This window comes from Pholcus phalangioides, unplaced genomic scaffold (assembly GCF_987345545.1).
Source record: "Pholcus phalangioides strain wild (caught in Gottingen) unplaced genomic scaffold, Ppha-v1.0 ptg000011l_1, whole genome shotgun sequence".
Classification (NCBI taxonomy): Eukaryota; Metazoa; Arthropoda; class Arachnida; order Araneae; family Pholcidae; genus Pholcus; species Pholcus phalangioides.
In genome coordinates, this window is record NW_028301604.1 from 31314348 (window position 1) to 31333778 (window position 19431).

At 39.2% G+C, this 19431-nt stretch overlaps 1 protein-coding gene and 1 non-coding gene across 2 annotated transcripts in view; one reads left to right on the top strand and one right to left on the bottom strand.

Annotated features, from left to right (window-relative positions):
* The window catches only part of LOC149080332 (sarcoplasmic calcium-binding protein-like), a 439250-nt gene that overhangs the window by 333870 nt on the left and 85949 nt on the right, over positions 1-19431 (top strand). The window lies entirely within an intron of this gene.
* On the bottom strand, positions 2816-2888 carry TRNAT-GGU (transfer RNA threonine (anticodon GGU)). The gene has a single exon. It is a non-coding gene; the product is annotated as a tRNA-Thr (tRNA).

Here is a 19431-nt window from a genome sequence, read left to right on the forward strand (position 1 = left end):
AAAAATCGAAGAAACAGTGTGAAATTTGAATCTGAGGAAAATATAATATTTTATATACCGCCCCTCAATAGATCCCTTCTCCCGAGAGCCAGAAGTTACCGTTCCCGGGTGAAATCGAAGAAACTGTGTGAAATTTGAATCTGAGGAAAATATAATATTTTATATACCGCCCCTCAACAGATCCCTTCTCCCGAGAGCCAGAAGTTAACGTTCCCGGGAAAAATCGAAGAAACAGTGTGAAATTTGAATCTGAGGAAAATATAATATTTTATATACCGCCCCTCAACAGATCCCTTCTCCCGAGAGCCAGAGGTTACCGTTCCCGGGAAAAATCGAAGAAACAGTGTAAAATTTGAATCTGAGGAAAATATAATATTTTATATACCGCCCCTCCACAGATCCCTTCTCCCGAGAGCCAGAGGTTAACGTTCCCGGGAAAAGTCGAAGAAACACTGTGAAAAAATTAATCTGGAGAAATCTAATATTTTATATACCGCCCCTCAACAGATCCCTTCTCCCGAGAGCCAGAGGTTACCGTTCCCGGGAAAAATCGAAGAAACATTGTAAAATTTGAATCTGAGGAAAATATAATATTTTATATACCGCCCCTCAACAGATCCCTTCTCCCGAGAGCCAGAAGTTAACGTTCCCGGGAAAAATCGAATGAACAGTGTGAAATTTGAATCTGAGGAAAATATAATATTTTATATACCGCCCCTCAACAGATCCCTTCTCCCGAGAGCCAGAGGTTACCGTTCCCGGGAAAAATCGAAGAAACATTGTAAAATTTGAATCTGAGGAAAATATAATATTTTATATACCGCCCCTCAACAGATCCCTTCTCCCGAGAGCCAGAAGTTAACGTTCCCGGGAAAAATCGAAGAAACAGTGTGAAATTTGAATCTGAGGAAAATATAATATTTTATATACCGCCCCTCAACAAATCCCTTCTCCCGAGAGCCAGAAGTTAACTTTCCCGGGAAAAGTCGAAGAAACACTGTGAAAAAATTAATCTGGAGAAATCTAATATTTTATATACCGCCCCTCAACAGATCCCTTCTCCCGAGAGCCAGAAGTTACCGTTCCCGGGAAAAATCGAAGAAACAGTGTGAAATTTGAATCTGAGGAAAATATAATATTTTATATACCGCCCCTCAACAGATCCCTTCTCCCGAGAGCCAGAGGTTACCGTTCCCGGGAAAAATCGAAGAAACAGTGTGAAATTTGAATCTGAGGAAAATATAATATTTTATATACCGCCCCTCAACAGATCCCTTCTCCCGAGAGCCAGAGGTTAATGTTCCCGGGAAAAGTCGAAGAAACACTGTGAAAAAATTAATCTGGAGAAATCTAATATTTTATATATCGCCCCTGAACAGTTCCCTTCTCCCGAGAGCCAGAAGTTAACGTTCCCGGGAAAAATCGAAGAAACAGTGTGAAATTTGAATCTGAGGAAAATATAATATTTTATATACCGCCCCTCCACAGATTCCTTCTCCCGAGAGCCAGAGGTTACCGTTCCCGGGAAAAATCGAAGAAACAGTGTAAAATTTGAATCTGAGGAAAATATAATATTTTATATACCGCCCCTCAACAGATCCCTTCTCCCGAGAGCCAGAAGTTAACGTTCCCGGGAAAAGTCGATGAAACACTGTGAAAAAATTAATCTGGAGAAATCTAATATTTTATATACCGCCCCTCAACAGATTCCTTCTCCCGAGAGCCAGAGGTTACCGTTCCCGGGAAAAATCGAAGAAACAGTGTGAAATTTGAATCTGAGGAAAATATAATATTTTATATACCGTTCCTCAACAGATCCCTTCTCCCGAGAGCCAGAGGTTAACGTTCCCGGGAAAAGTCGAAGAAACACTGTGAAAAAATTAATCTGGAGAAATCTAATATTTTATATACCGCCCCTCTACAGATCCCTTCTCCCGAGAGCCAGAGGTTACCGTTCCCGGGAAAAATCGAAGAAACAGTGTGAAATTTGAATCTGAGGAAAATATAATATTTTATATACCGCCCCTCAACAGATCCCTTATCTCGAGAGCCAGAAGTTAACGTTCCCGGGAAAAGTCGAAGAAACACTGTGAAAAAATTAATCTGGAGAAATCTAATATTTTATACACCGCCACTCAACAGATGCCTTCCCCCGAGAGCCAGAGGTTAATGTTCCCGGGAAAAGTCGATGAAACACTGTGAAAAAATTAATCTGGAGAAATCTAATATTTTATATACCGCCCCTGAACAGATCCCTTCTCCCGAGAGCCAGAAGTTACCGTTCCCGGGAAAAATCGAAGAAACAGTGTGAAATTTGAATCTGAGGAAAATATAATATTTTATATACCGCCCCTCAACAGATCCGTTCTCCCGAGAGCCAGAGGTTAACGTTCCCGGTAAAAGTCGAAGAAACACTGTGAAAAAATTAATCTGGAGAAATCTAATATTTTATATACCGCCCATCAACAGATCCCTTCTCCCGAGAGCCAGAGGTTAACGTTCCCGGTAAAAGTCGAAGAAACACTGTGAAAAAATTAATCTGGAGAAATCTAATATTTTATATACCGCCCCTCAACAGATCCCTTCTCCCGAGAGCCAGAGGTTACCGTTGCCGGGAAAAATCGAAGAAACAGTGTGAAGAGATATAGATGGATTCTTTCTCAGCCAGAGATATCAAGGAAACAGTTATTTTCCTAAAATAACTGTTTCCTTAAACAGTGTGAAATTTGAATCTGAGGAAAATATAATATTTTATATACCGCCCGGATATTTTCCGGATATTATGCTGAGGTGAGCTCGGAAAGAAAAGTCATCACGTCTCCGCCGGGACTCGAACCCAGGCCTCTTGCTTACCGGGCAAGCATGCTACCATCTACACCACTGGAGACACATGAATCTGCCTTCCTAATTTCACGCACTGTGTCGTGAGGCGCTGAAGTAGAGGCATTAGTAGCCTCTCTTAACTTCAGGAAATGGCCCCCGGGTGGGACGGTTTAGAGAGATATAGATGGCTTCTTTCTCAGCCAGAGATATCAAGGAAACAGTTATTTTCCTAAAATAACTGTTTCCTTAAACAGTGTGAAATTTGAATCTGAGGAAAATAAAATATTTTATATACCGCCCCTCAACAGATCCCTTCTCCCGAGAGCCAGAGGTCAACGTTCCCGGGAAAAGTCGAAGAAACACTGTGAAAAAATTAATCTGGAGAAATCTAATATTTTATATACCGCCCCTGAACAGATCCCTTCTCCCGAGAGCCAGAAGTTACCGTTCCCGGGAAAAATCGAAGAAACAGTGTGAAATTTGAATCTGAGGAAAATATAATATTTTATATACCGCCCCTCAACAGATCCCTTCTCCCGAGAGCCAGAAGTTAACGTTCCCGGGAAAAATCGAAGAAACAGTGTGAAATTTGAATCTGAGGAAAATATAATATTTTATATACCGCCCCTCAACAGATCCGTTCTCCCGAGAGCCAGAGGTTAACGTTCCCGGTAAAAGTCGAAGAAACACTGTGAAAAAATTAATCTGGAGAAATCTAATATTTTATATACCGCCCCTCAACAGATCCCTTCTCCCGAGAGCCAGAGGTTACCGTTGCCGGGAAAAATCGAAGAAACAGTGTGAAGAGATATAGATGGATTCTTTCTCAGCCAGAGATATCAAGGAAACAGTTATTTTCCTAAAATAACTGTTTCCTTAAACAGTGTGAAATTTGAATCTGAGGAAAATATAATATTTTATATACCGCCCCTCAACAGATCCCTTTTCAGGACAGCCAAAGGGAAACGTTTCCGGAAAAAAAATGACGAAACTTCTGTGAAATTTTAGTGTGGATTATCTAATCAAAATTTTGTCAGTGGATGTTTTGTGGAAGAAGATATTTCATACTTTGCCTGGATTGAGTTTAGGCATTCTATAGAATGCAAAGTATAGAATAAAACCGATATTTCATACTTTGCCTGAAACGACCAGGCATTGTATAGAATGCCTGGATTTCATACTTTGCCGGTAACATATGTATATATTGTTTCGGATAATTTCTCATAAGTCCTTGAAATAAGCAGAGGAACCAATTTGCAGGACGTTGCAGATTTTTTTTACAGAAAACAGCTATTTACAATTATTCACAAGAGCGAACTACAAATACGCATTCAGGAAAAAGTCCAATAACTCTCTCTCTCCACAGTTCTGGTTTTGTGGCACCACCGTATGGAGACCTTCTAAATAAATCTAGAAGCTTCAAGCATATCTTGACATTTCCGGTTCGGCAACAGGATATTATTGTTTCGAGAGCTTCTTCAAAAATTACAATACGATATTTTTCGTCGATATAACACCACTTGAGTGCCGTTGGTGGAGTTGCAGTGGTTGGCTACTATCTCTAATTTGGCGATGCGTGTTATTTTAATTCTTCTACTCTTTTCAGTTCGATGGTTTTTAAAGTTTTCTCAGAGGTGCTCCGCGGTAAACCTGCGAGAAATTTATAATTTTTTAAAATCACAAGTTGAATTCAACGAGTTTGAAATTGAGGCCTTTGAGAAATTCGGTGACTGTAGAATAAAATATAAGCTTGTTATTTCCCCTTCCTATCTTAGCAATTTAAATTTCTTGTGTATTTTATTACATACTGGTTTTTGTTCATCGGGCGATCAACTTTGAAAAAAGAAATACTTGCAAAAAAAATGAATATTTCTTGAAATTTTTTTTTATAAATTGTTATACAAATAGAAATACAACACCACAACAGGCAAAATGCCCAACCAGGTGGTTGAGAAAAAGATGCCCATAAGAAATATGGATGTCATATATTTCAAAAATACAGCAACCCAATTAAAAACACAATCACAAAAATTATAAACAATATATACACATGATAAAATATTATACAATGCCCATAAAGAATATTATGGTTGTCTTATTCTAAGTATGGATAGCATCTCGGTTTACCCCAGCATGTTTATCGTATTTTTTTTTAAACGTGTCAATTTTGTTACAATTTACTACCTCCGGGGGTAAGCTATTCCATTTATTGACAACCCTATTAGAGAAAAATTACCTGCGACACCGTAACCTGGGCACGGTAGCCCGGTCGATAAGATGCTCGCCTTAAGTACCAAAGGATTTTAGAGGTGTCGCGAGTTCGATACCCGGTTCGTCCTTGTCAGACAACTTTCCTGACGCAGGGGTACAACAACAACGGCGACTTGACTGCAGCAAAACATTGGTACCGCAGAGAGTCCCCCATCGAGGGGTTAGCGCACCAACCTCTCGATGAGTATAAAAAACAAGCCTGCCGTTCGGAATCGGCAATAAATTGTAGGTCCCGGTCTTATTAGCCCTCGTGTGCAGAGAATGACCGCGGTGCGACAAAAATGATCAATAATCAACACCGTAACCTCGCATTGTCCCTTACCAATCGATACTGGTGTCCCCTCGTAAAAGCAGTCGATTCGCGGTGCACTAAAAGTTCATGGTCCATCCATTCCGTTGGAAATTTTGAACACTTCGATCATATCTCCCAGACACCTGCACATTCATCCAATGTAAACATATTCAAAAAATGCAGTCTCTCTTCATAACTCAAGCCCCGTGCGCCAATAAGGACACGCGTAGCTCTTCTCTGCACCCCCTTCAACCAAGTCTATGTCCCTCTGTAGGTATGGTCTCCAAAACCTTACAGCATACTCCAGTCCAGGACGAACTAAGTCTCGAAAAAGCAGAAGAATGACTTTAGGAGAACGCGAAGAGACCTTTTTGAAAATGACACCAAGCATTCTATTCGCTTTTTTGACCATCGCTGAACAATGTTCAGAAAACCTAAGTCGCTCGTCAATGAGAATTCCCAAATCGGTGACCCCAGTTGCATACGGGATAGTGACACCATTCAACTCGTAATAGAACCGTGGGTTGTTCGAACCAAAATGAGCGACCATGCACTTATCAAAGATAAAAGTCATGCTCCATTCATTTGCCCATGCTGCAATCCTGTTTAAGTTGGTCTGGAGCAACTCCCTATCGTTTTGATTCCCGATTACCCCCATTAGCTTCACATCATCTGCGAATTTGCTAGTAATCCCATCGATACCCTGATCGAGATTATCGATAAAAAGTGAAAAAAATTTGGGGCCAAGGACACTTCCTTGAGGAACAACACTTGTGACGCCTGTCCAACCAGAGAATTCCCCGTTTACCATAACTCGTTGCGACCTATCTCTTAACCACGATTCAATCCAATTCCGCAAGTTGTCCCCAATTCCAATATCGTGTAAACGCTTCCAGAGTTTACCATGTTGGACACGATCGAATGACTTCTGGAAATCAAGGTAAACAATATAAACATTTTTGCTCTTACCCAAAGCCTTAGTCACGTGATCATAGAAGCAAAGGAGGTTAGTTACACATGACTTCCTCTTCCTGAACCCATGTTGATTATCCGACAACACATTATTCTCGTCTATCCACTTCACAAACTGCCTTTGATGATAATTTCCAAAATTTTCGAGAGGGAACTCGTCAAACTCACTGGACGATAATTGGACACAGCTTCTCTACTACCCTTCTTAAATATCGAAACAACAAGTTTCCAATCCCTTGGGACGATACCCTCAGCAACACTACTCCTGTATATCTGTGCGACTGGCCCCAACAATTCATTAGCACATTCCCTGAGTACCCTGGGATAGATATCATCTGGTCCTGGTGCTTTGCTTGCACATACATTTCTTAGAAGATTTAGGACCTCCACGTCTTCTACTTGAATATCGTTGAGGGTTTTATTACCCCATGCAACACCCGTATATCGAATATCATTATCCCCATTAAAAACCGACGCGAAAAAGTCGTTGAAAGCACTACACATGCGTACATTGCTCTCTACCCTAGAGCCTCCTATCGAGAGCGGGCCAACTGTGCCCTTACATCCATTATTGACGTATCGAAAAAATGATTTTGGGTCAGAGCCAATGTTATCTGCCAACCTAGATTCAACTTCCTTTTTACTATCCCTTATCGCTTTCTTCAACACACTTCTTTTATCAGTAAACAATGATAGGTCACCTCGTCCACTTTTATACTCTCTGAATGCTCTTTTCTTTTCGAGATAAAGGTTACGCACGCTATCCGTGAACCTTGGAGGGTGCGATGTACAAACACGATTTTTTAGAACAAAGGGTATGACGTCGTGCAAAACAGAGGACAGCTTCGTACTAAATTCTTCCCATTGACGTACAACCCCTACTGATTTCAACCGGTCTTTGAAAACTTCCGCTAACCTTCCTCTCAAAACATCAAAGTTAGTTCTCTGAAAACAAGGAACCAGTCTTTTGTTATCAACCTTACCCGAGGAAAAGTTACAGTGTAATCTGACGATACGATGATCACTGGAAGAAAACTGTTCCCCCACCGAAACATGTCCAGCAAGATCCTCAGAACTAGTAAGAGCTAAATCCAAAATAGCAGTACCCCTAGTGGCTTCTGATACATGCTGATACAAAACGTTTTCGAGAACCAACTTAAGAAAGTCTCTTTTATACTGATCTCTAGATGAAAGGTTCTCCCAATCAATACCTGGGTAATGGAAATCCTCTAGTATGAGAACCCTCTTACGCTTACACATGTAGGAAATTTCATCATGAAATTTGTCACTTCTCTGCACGTTACACTCTCTAGCCTTCAAACAGGATTTCACGTATATCAACACTCCACCCCCTTTCCTATCTGATCTATTTCTCAAAAAAGTATTGTATCCTGAGATGTGTAAGAAAGATTCATCCCCATCGTTTGCCCAAGATTCTGTAATGGCTATAAGATCCAGGCCCTCCCCAACTATCATAGTTTCTAAAAAAATCTTTCTTATTACCCAAGCTCCTGGCATTTATTAGCACACATTTTAATTTACCCGGCGATTTAGTGTCAATTGAGAAGCCATCCAAGTCACAGGTGGGTAATTCCCCGTCAGTACTGTTGTGATTATCATTAACTAACCTGCATTCCCGACTACGTGGTCTGGGAGTAAAAAACCTGACCTAAGACTATTCTCTTATGACCCTATCCTCCTAGACCCTCTTATTTAGATGGATCCCATCCGAACGAAGCCATCTATTGGTAAATGCGGGAAGCTCCAAGAACGTGACCCCAAGTGAGGAGCAAATGTCCTTCAGGACTACATTGAATTGGTGGATCCTATTCCTATACCCCCTACTACCCCTTGGCAGCACTGGAATCACTGCCACATCTGAACGCCCCTCGCTAGCGGATAATAGTAAATCCTGGTACTCTGACAGAGACTCACTAATATTCGCTCCTACCTGATTCGTCCCCCACCCACAGAATCACCCGCAAGGGCAACTTTCGGCGATGAAAAACGTCTCGAACGTTGCAAATCTTCCCCCCAGGAAGATAACAGCGCTCGGAACCCCGAAAATCCCTACACACTCTGTTCCCAAGTTCCCTAACCATGGAATCGCCGATGATTAAACCCCTATCACTGTCCCCCCCCCCTACCTCATCCACGACCACCCATTCGCCCTCTAAATTGTTGTTATACGACCCATCCTGGAGTATTGTTTGCAAATATTGTGTCCGTACAAAGTGAAAGACAAATTCACCAAAAAGGTCCAGAAATCATTCACCAAGCAGCTCTGTGGTTTGCGTCACCGTCCATACGAAGAAAGACTGAGTAGTCAGGGGGTCCACTCATTGGCATGGTGTCGCCTTGAGGCCGACTTGAAACTGTGCTTTAAACTTGTACACAACTCGGTCTATATGGGTCAGTCATCTCCATTCTTTGAGATCAATTGCCAGACCATCACTGAGAAGGCATCCGTTACAACTAAAAATTCCAACGGCCAGGGGTAATGCTAAATTTTATAGCTTCCGATGTAGAGTTGGAAGAGTATGGAAGATTGCCACACACACCCGGTCTCGTGTGTTCATCCATGTATCACAGATTTTGCACTCTCTCAGCTCTTCTGATCTCTCATAATTTTTAACGTGTGTGTGCTATGCGTATTAGTTCATCATATTGAGTTTTATCGGTGTGTATATGCTTATTTTATTGTATGTTGTGTTTGGTTTTTTATTTTTAACTTATTTATAGGTGTCATCTTCTTACGTATTTTTCACCTTTGTTGCATTTCTTGAGTGTAATCGTTTTATTGTTTTACTGATATTTTGTGCTTTTTCCCATGAGTGATATTATTTGGATTTGAAATTACATGCAGCTTTTTTTTTTTAATTAAACCATTTATTGTAATTTTACCATATATTGAATTTTATTTGTATGCACATGTATATTTTATTTGTATGCACATGTATATTTTATTTGTATGCACATGTATATTTTATTTGTATGCACATGTATATTTTATTTGTATGCACATGTATATTTTATTTGTATGCACATGTATATTTTATTTGTATGCACATGTATATTTTATTGGTTAATGTATTCGGGAATTCTTTTAACACATTTATTACTGTCATCTTTTATGCATTTTCCCCTCTACATATGTTCGTGTGTCTGATTAATTTAGTGTTTTTACTTATATTCCTGCTTTTTCTTTCCATTTTCATTGATTGTCTGTATTGTGCACCTAGTGATGTTAGAGCCCGTTGACCTTTCGCAGGTTTGTATACCAAATAACGCCGAACCGAAACCGCTGAAGCTATCGTCATGAAATTTTGTCAAAAGTTTTTTTCATGCAATAAACACCAACAAATTGGTGCATGCCGGAAAGTTCCTTCTTATATTATGCTTGATTAACGTATCTATGGTGTCATAGTTATGCGCGGTTTGTGTTCGAGAAGTTTTGATATCTGTTTTCCATATTAGAAGGAAAACTTGAAGATGCCTGAAAAAAGTTTCAAATACCACGTTGAAAGGTTGCCTGTTCTCTGCGGGAAAACTTTACAAACGAAAGACTGGTCGACATTTGTACCTCGAAGTTGGAAAATCCAAAAAAGAAACTCACTCCAGTCAACGACCATTATGCCACTGGTATGGTTCAAACCGGATCATCGCGATATGAGTCCATCGTGATGCCCACAAGATCCCACAGTGCTATCACATGCTACTAGATTTCAGACGCACAAGCAAAGGGTGCTATAAATCCAAAAAGGATTGGGAACCACTGTTTAGGAATTTCAAACGAATTCGTATGTGCCGGAAATTGTCGTATGTGTCCATAATGTATTTAGTATGTCTGAGGAGTGTTTAAAATGTCATTGTCCATCTTCGGAATCGAAGTGTAAGTGGCAGGTGTATAAATCGATTGAAATAATATTTATGTTCGCTGGTCTATCGGCTTGATTTGGAGAAACTGTTTAAAGGGGGGGTTTTGCTCGAAGCTTAAAAACTTAAGCAGGCATTGTGCACAATATATGTATTGTGTACATTGTTACGAAAAATATCGTAGCGTAATTTTTGAAGAACCCCTCGAGACAATAATATCCTGTTGCCAAACCGGAAATGTCAAGATATGCTCGAAGCTTTTAGATTTATCTAGAAGGTCTCCAGACGGTGGCGCCATAAAACCAGAACTGTGGAGAGAGAGAGTTATTGGACTTTTTCCTGAATGCGTATTTGTAGTTCGCTCTTGTGAATAATTGTAAATAGCTGTTTTCTGTAAAAAAAATCTGCAACGTCCTGCAAATTGGTTCAGCTGCTTATTTCAAGGACTTATGAGAAATTATCCGGAAAAATTTGGTGTCAGAAGTGGGATAATTCAAGGACTTGAATATTGAAAAAGAGAGGAATGAATATGAACGAGATGTGAAGAGATGAACATATCTCAGCTCACGATACCCTCAGCAACACTACTCCTGTATATCTGTGCGAATGGCCCCAACAATTCATTAGCCATTCAATTACCCAGGTATTAATTGGGAGAACCTTTCATCTAGAGATCAATATGAAAGAGACTTTCTTAAGTTGGTTCTCGAAAACGTTTTGTATCAGCATGTATCAGAAGCCACTAGGGGTACTGCTATTTTGGATTTAGCTCTTACTAGTTCTGAGGATCTTGTTGGACATGTTTCGGTGGGGGAACAGTTTTCTTTCAGTGATCATCGTAGTCATAGGCGTAAACTTGTATCCGGCCCATGGGCCCGAGCCCCCCCCCCCCCCCAACATTTTTGAAGAGCCGGCTTGGTCCCCCCAAAAATTCGAGTGGATATGTTTCGCACACTTGGCTCAGAAAAAACTTTGACAAAAAATTTCTCTAAATAGTAGAAATCATCTGCTCGAAATTTTATTTTATTTTTCTTTAGAATCTCAATGCACTTGTTCTGTGACAATAGTAGTCTTAATCTCGCAATCACCCCAGCATCCATCCATCCTAAATTGCATCCTCCCAGAGTGCTGCCTGAAGGCACCTCTGGAGATAACTTGGGGGGAAATCCTTTCACTTGCTTGTACTGTCGGTAACAGAATCTCTTCTTCTTTTGTTGAGTGCTGCGACCTTGGAAAGGAGATGGGGACATGAGACAACAGAAAAAAAGAAAAAAGTGGGAGGAGGTAAAGTGAACAACGATTTAAGCTTATTAACAAGATTGAAGGCTGTAACATTTTTTGAGCCTTCACAACAGAGGCGCCGACATGGAGAAATTAACATTGGGTGGGAAGAGAGCACTGAAAGTTGCTGGCCGTCCCGTATATTCTTCCCCCCACGACAAAAATGATCCTGTCTCCGTTGAACCGGGCTTTTGGACTGAGATCTTTCGCGAGGATCCCGATTTTTCACAGGGAAGTGCTTGGAACCTGTCATAGGCGTAAACTTGTATTAGGCCAACGGGATCGAGGACCCGCCCTCCCTATTAATTTTGGAGGGCTGGCTCAACCCCCCCCCCCAAAAAAAAAGTCGCATGGATACGTTTTCCACAACTAGACTCGGAATAATCACGTCACGTCAGTACAGTGTGTTTCGACCTTTATACGAAGCTGTGACATGTAAAAAAAGTGGCGATTTTTTCACAAAAACTTTTTTTCCCGGCCATTTTTCAGGATGCGACTTATTTATCGGAAATTATTGTAATTTTTTCTATGTTCCAATGTAAATTAAATTTTGGAATTTCTAAAAAGTATGTAGTATTTCTTACTTATGTTATTCAAAATTGTTGAATTATTCTCAAGGTTTTAATAGGGTTCCTCCTTTCACTGTCACTTCTTTTTTACGGACGAATTTCTTTTTGTCCCGCCGATGACCGCTAAGAGAGAGGGGGGGGTTACATACCCTTTTTCCGTTCGCAGCCCTCTTAGAAATTTTAAATATCTTGCGGCATCTCAGTCTCGATCTCGAGGAGTGATTTTGATGCTTTCCTCCCCCCCCCCCGACAATAAAATGATCTTCACTCCTAGTTACAGCCCGTCCGTGGCATCTAGTGGCGTGTTTACCGGAGGGGGGAAGGGCACTCAGCGGGCTATAAGCAGGGCCATGGACTCCCACATACTGGGGAAGGGATTCTAGCCTGGGATCTTTGGCGGGCCCCTGAAGCCAAACTTTTCACAGGTAATGTATAAATAGCATGAAAAACTAAAAATGACGGTAATTGTCTTAGGCTATAACTAGGCTGCGGCAATCAGAATAATGCTCCAGGAACCTGAGCCAAATGGGTGGCCCCAACAAAAAAAAATTACACTTATTTTGCCCATTTCTTAAAATCTTTGACAGTTTCTTATTCTGCAAAATGAGAAGAGAAGGGGGGGGGACGAACCCCCTTCGTTTTTGAGTACAACCCTTTCAAGGGTGCCCCCCATGAAAAACTCTGCACCGGGGCCCCGAGAAGGCTCGCTATGGCCCCAGGGCCTAAATTTTTGGGAGAAAGAAGACGGGAAAAGAAAAGAAGAAAAAAAATCAGTTTCCGAAATTCTTCCAAACATTTGAAAATGTTTTTATTCTATGTATTTGAGGGTTTTTTTTCACAGAGTTAGAATAATATAGAGCGCGCGCGAGTGGTTACAATGTGAAGCAAAGATCCGGAGTCACGTGACTCCGGTCAAAAGGCTGGTCAGGGAATCTCGCTTTCAATGCTTTCCTTATGGCTATTCGTTTGACGATCTACACGCGCTGTCTTATTTTTGATTAGAATGGTCAACACTTGCGCAGCTTTCGGATGTTCTGAACGGTTTAGGAAAGGGGGGCCAGTATCCTTTCACAAGGGAATACTTTTTTGCTTATTCCCCTTCTTATAAATTAAAAATTGGAAAATTAAATTGACGATTCAATGGATTTCTGACGTAGTCTCAGTTTTTAACGATTCCATTTTGGATTTAATTCAATTAAAGTTCCAAGTTTTGGTAAAATTCAAATGTCATGAGCCATTATTAAATGTTTTAATAGAATTTTTGGCAATAAATGATTGAAGTAATGAGTTTTATTAACTTTTAACTGAAATATACGTCTCCGCAAGATTTGGCGAGTTAGTGAGTTTATTCGAGTTTCGCTCAACTTGAAGAAAATATGCTTTTCAGAATGAGGAATTTATGGCAAATATTTTATTTAAATAGAATGTAATGAAAACGCACCCTCTAGACAATGGCAGTTTTGCATAAAAATGTATAACTACCTCTAAAAATAGTATTTTTACCTCTCTTCACACCTGAGATAAAACTATTACAGAAAAGAAATTTTTTTATTGATTAATTTGTGTTTGTTGTATGTGAAATTGCCCTCAAACAACAAAAATCAATTAATTAATTGATTAATTAATTTTCAGTCAATATCTTTATTAGGACCATCTGAGTTAAGATCTGAAGTCACTATATGTACCTCAGATGTTAACTGAATGAAAGAATCATTCTAAAAACTACTTAATGCCTAAAAAAAATGAAGATTCACATATGTATACTTCTGGAGCGAAGAGGTTACACATATGTGACATGTAACATACATTTACGTACTAAATTATTACATATATACGCTACACGAAATTTCATTTCTTATAATTTAGAAAAGTACTGACGATGAGGTATTGCAATTTTCTTGAAAAATTCATTTTATTCCTGAAATATTATGTAAGTGTTTACATTTTTGTGTGATAAGGTTATAAAAGGTTTTTTAAGAAAATGTTGGAAATGAAACTTTTACTTATTATTTAAATATTTCATGACTGAATATGGTATGAGTGTGAATGAGTTACATTACATAACATAATATGATGCATTATAATTATATACTCAAAATAAATGTATGATTAAAGTAATTTTAATGTTCTTGGAAGATAATTTTTATGTTTTAATAACCCCTAGTTAAAATAAACTTTCGAAATTAAAAGTGACAAAGTGAATGAGAAGAGAATATTTAAAAATATAAATGAAATAGGCTGTATGTATAAGAGATAGGTTATATAATAAAATTTAAAAACTCAAAAGTCTTAAATTATTACGAATTATCCCTTTTGGAAAATAAAACAATTTCGTTTTTCAATATTTGTTTATATTATATAGAATTGATTTTTTTTTCGAATCCCTCATTCCCTAAATATCTTACAAAAGAATGAATGAAATTCATTGAAGAAATGAAGGAAAGTTTTCATTAACTCGATCGAGTCAAATTTCGTTACAACAACATCCTAGCATTAACATGAAATCACTATGTTCTGCGACAACGAGCCAAATGTAATAGCGCAGAACCTGTTCTTCCCCGACAATACTGCTCATCTTTTCTTCACGCTCGACAAGTTTTATGAATAGCGTGCGCGGTCTATTATATCTTTAGTCTATGCTTTTTTTCATGATTTAAGGGGCCTTCAACCGCACCTTCTGCAGCTGACAAAGAACATTTCAATAGGGTTCAGTTTCGGCTGCTTCAATGCAGGTTTTCTGAATACAAGCACCATTTCCTAATTAGAAGGACAGGGAGTGTATAGCCATATATTCTAGAAACCTTGGTGTATAGTGTATCGCCTACGTGGGGGAATATGTCACCTGGAGGCATCCGTCCATATGGGGACTCCGAAAATGAAAACTACATTCTTTTTGACGCCGCCGGCACCGGTCAGGGCTTTGGTAAACGCTTTTTTTCTTCTCTTCTGTTTCTTTATTTGCGCTTAATGGATGGCCATCAGTGAATTAGGGATGCCGACAGAAGCAGTTCCATAGATGATCCTAATTGGAATATAAAGAAATTACTGTGGTAAAAAAAATCGGCTATAGACGGGGTTTGTGGTTCTGCAGAATAAGAATAGCTTTGTTTGGAGCCACTAGAAGTAAACACCTTGTTTTTCCCTGAAGAAACCCCACAAATGTTGAGATAGGCAGTTCCACAGTATTTTATGGTTTGTGTGGACTACATTCAGTTGTGCATGTACAGTATAACCTTCTGTTAGTAGAACATGTATTACAAGAAAAAACGGAAAAGTTCCTCGTGATTCCGCGCAGTTTCCTGACAGAAAAAGTAAGCAATATTAAATATAGTTACACCTTTTGGATAAATTCATGCATTTTAAGCATTTTCTTCAATGATAATTTATTCAAAATCTTCAAAAACAATCTAGATACAGTAGTTTACAGCCCGGTCATACGTATAATTAATAAAGCGTAGTAAAAGAATTTTGTTTTCTGTTAGACATATCAATAAATTAATAAAACTTATATTTAAAATTTATTTAAGAAAAATTTAAAATTCATTTGGCTTGCGTACTTAGAAAAGTGACAATATTTAAATCGAGTTTTTATTAAGAAATTTATGCAACTAAACCTGATATATGACTCAATATATGAGAGTAAAATAAATCTTAAATAAGTGAAATGTAATTTCATTTTGAGGGAAATATATACGCTGTATCATAAAATATAAATAAATACAGGGCTTGACAAATCAGAAAAAAATTTAAGCGCCAGCCAAATTCCGTAGGAGCAAAGCATGGTTTTTTATGAGAAAAGTGTGTTAAATAATCTTTTTTCGACATTTCTGGGAATCGATGACCCCTTCCCAGGGCCGCAACTAGGTACTTTGTTACCTGGGGTTAGCCGGAATTTTGGCTCCCCTTAGTAGAAGAAACAGTTAAAAAGTGAATTCTCTCTTGATTCTCATTCTGGTCCAGCGTCTCGAACACCAGACCCGCCTGCTCTCTCTAGTTGCGGCTCTGCTCCTTTCCATATCGAAAGACAGTTAATTATGGAATCAGAAAATTTTGAGCCATCCCTAGATTCTGATTTAGCAATCACATATACAAAATTTTAGGCGTCAATACAGATTTTCCAGTCGCCATGGTGACCTGGCGCATGGGATTTGTCCAACCCTGGAATAAATAAAGATGTATATACTGTATATATTTTTTGGATTTACTCTTGCATTCTTTGTATATACTTGTTTTCGTAACCCCGCCCAGGGATTTCGGGATTCATGAGATCTGGGGGGGGGGGACCCAGGGGATCCTGGATTCGTTACAACGAACTTTTATTGTATTATGAGCAATATTAATTTGAATTAATCTTCTTCCTAAAAATAATCTTCCTTCGGAAATGAATAAATCTTCTTCCTTCTAATTAATCTTCCGCACAACTTGAAAATATATTCTGAAAATTCTTCAATTAAATACATTTACACACACATTAATGCTAAAAAGAGGTTAAAATATGCAAGGGCGTACCAGAAATTTCGTTCGGGGGGGGGGGGAGATCAAAGTGATAGAACAATAGATTTGGCCATCTTTTTCCCTTTCTTCGGTCATTTTCTCAGATTTGGGGGGGGGCAGACCCCGCAAGTCCCCCCCCCCCGCTACACCCTTAAAAATATGTAAATGCTAAAAAAGCACTGTTCTCGACAAATTTATAAATATAGTGCAAAAGAAATCAAAAATAAAAAGGTCAATTTCCCGTCTCCCACTGGGTGACCTTTCATTAAATCAAGTTGCATAATAACCAAGAATGGCCACTAAAGCAGTGTTTTCCAAAGTGTGAAATATCGCCCCCTGGGGGAAGGGGGGCGATGAGAGTCCTGAGGGTCGGTAGAAACTGTGGGTTTAGTATAGGATCCTATGGGTGGGGCTTGAGTTGGGAGAGATGAAAAAGAAATTTTTTTTAAAAGAAGGGCTATGGAACAAAAAGTTTGGGAAACTTTTCACTGAAGCAGCGGTTCTCAACCGGTGCTCCGTGTGCACTTCCCGGGGGCTCCGCCGCCACTCGAAGAAAATAAAATAAATCAGTAAATTTGATAAATGAATAAAAGAGGAGCCTACGGGGCTCCGCCATAGAAATTTTACGCCAAATAGAGGCGACCATTGATGCATATTTGTGTTTGAGTACAGGTGATCATTTGTGGAGATTTTACTGCATTTAGGAAAATATAATGGAACCCTTCCTATACGCCTCCCTATTACGTTTCTGACCTTACTCATTTGCACGACGTTTGGCTTCAGTTGCTATACATTCTTATACATTATCCCTGTATACAGGGCCTAATTTCTGCATGGGCAAATGAAGCCTTCATAACTTTGAGCCCCCGAAATTCAAACAACATACATTCACTGACTAATTAACATCTTTGACTCTTGCCGCAAGATCCTTCTTATTCCTGCTTTACCCAGGGCCCTGCTTATATACACTTCAATTAATCGACTTTTCACTTCGATTCGAACTCCCAAGTGTTTGGGAAACAACACCATTTCTATCAATCGAATCACAATTTTTTAATTGGTAAAAACACGTCACTGAAATACAGTGTTTCCCGGTTTTCAAAAACACATCGTGAAGAAACGTTATAAGCGGAAAAACTAAACGGGATCGACTGTAGTTTCTCGTGCATATTTTTTATTGAAAAAGCCATAAAATTTAAGATGATTGACTGGTTCAATGGCTTTTGACAGGTATTGAAATAATTATTGAACTGGCTATGGTATGCTGATAGCCAGGGCCGTAACTATAGGATCTTTGCCGACCGGGGCAAATATGATTTTGCCGCCCCTACATTCGATAATTTTGTAACGATGTTCTCTGTTCCCACCTAAAACTGCCGCCCCCTAAATTTTGCTACCCGGGGCAGTTGCCTCCTCTCCATCTCCGGCCCTGCTGATAGCAAACATGTACACTATTAGGTCTTTCTTTAAGAGAAAAATCTTTCAACAACGGAACTCAATGCATCATTTACTTTTTGCTTAGATATAAAAGCAAAACAAACAAGTATAGGACGTTTCACATAAGGTTTAAATAACATTTTTTTTCTATTAAACCTTTAAATGAATACCGTAACATTGTTTGAGAGTTTAGCAACAGTAATGTTATGATAGTATAATATTTCTTCTCAATCGTAAGATTTTGAATCAAAACGACAGATTTTTTAAATTTTTTTTTTTTTTTTTTTGGGGAACGTCTTTAAAAAAAAGGGGGGAGGTAATTTTCGAAAAAAAGTTCAAGTTATACGGTTTTCGCATTTGTACGACGGGTCGTACAAACGAGATTCTATTATTTGACTATGAGCCCCCCAACATTTTTAATAAGTTTACGCCTATGCGTATAGTCGAATTTCACAGTAACTTTTCCTCGGGTAAGGTTGATAACAAAAGACTGGTTCCTTGTTTTCAGAGAACTAACTTTGATGTTTTGAGAGGAAGGTTAGCGGAAGTTTTCAAAGACCGGTTGAAATCAGTAGGGGTTGTACGTCAATGGGAAGAATTTAGTACGAAGCTATCCTCTGTTTTGCACGACGTCATACCCTTTGTTCTAAAAAAGCGTGTTTGTACATCGCACCCTCCAAGGTTCACGGATAGCGTGCGTAACCTTTATCTTGAAAAGAAAAGAGCATTCAGAGAGTATAAAAGTGGACGAGGTGACCTATCATTGTTTACTGATAAAACAAGTGTGTTGAAGAAAGCGATAAGTTATAGTACGAAGAGTATAGTAAAAAGGAAGTTGAATCTAGATTGGCAGATAACATTGGCTCTGACCCAAAATCATTTTTTCGATACGTCAATAATGGATGTAAGGGCACAGTTGGCCCGCTCTCGATAGGAGGCTCTAGGGTAGAGAGCAATGTAGGCATGTGTAGTGCTTTCAATGATTTTTTTCGCGTCGGTTTTTAATGGAGATAATGATATTCGATATACGGGTGTTGCATGGGGTAATAAAACCCTCAACGATATTCAAGTAGAAGACGTGGAGGTCCTAAATCTTCTAAGAAATGTATGTGCAAGCAAAGCACCAGGACCAGATGATATCTATCCCAGGGTACTCAGGGAATGTGCTAATGAATTGTTGGGGCCAGTCGCACAGATATACAGGAGTAGTGTTGCTGAGGGTATCGTCCCAAGGGATTGGAAACTTGTTGTTTCGATATTTAAGAAAGGTAGTAGAGAAGCTGTGTCCAATTATCGTCCAGTGAGTTTGACGAGTTCCGTCTCGAAAATTTTGGAAATTATCATCAAAGGCAGTTTGTGAAGTGGATAGACGAGAATAATGTGTTGTCGGATAATCAACATGGGTTCAGGAAGAGG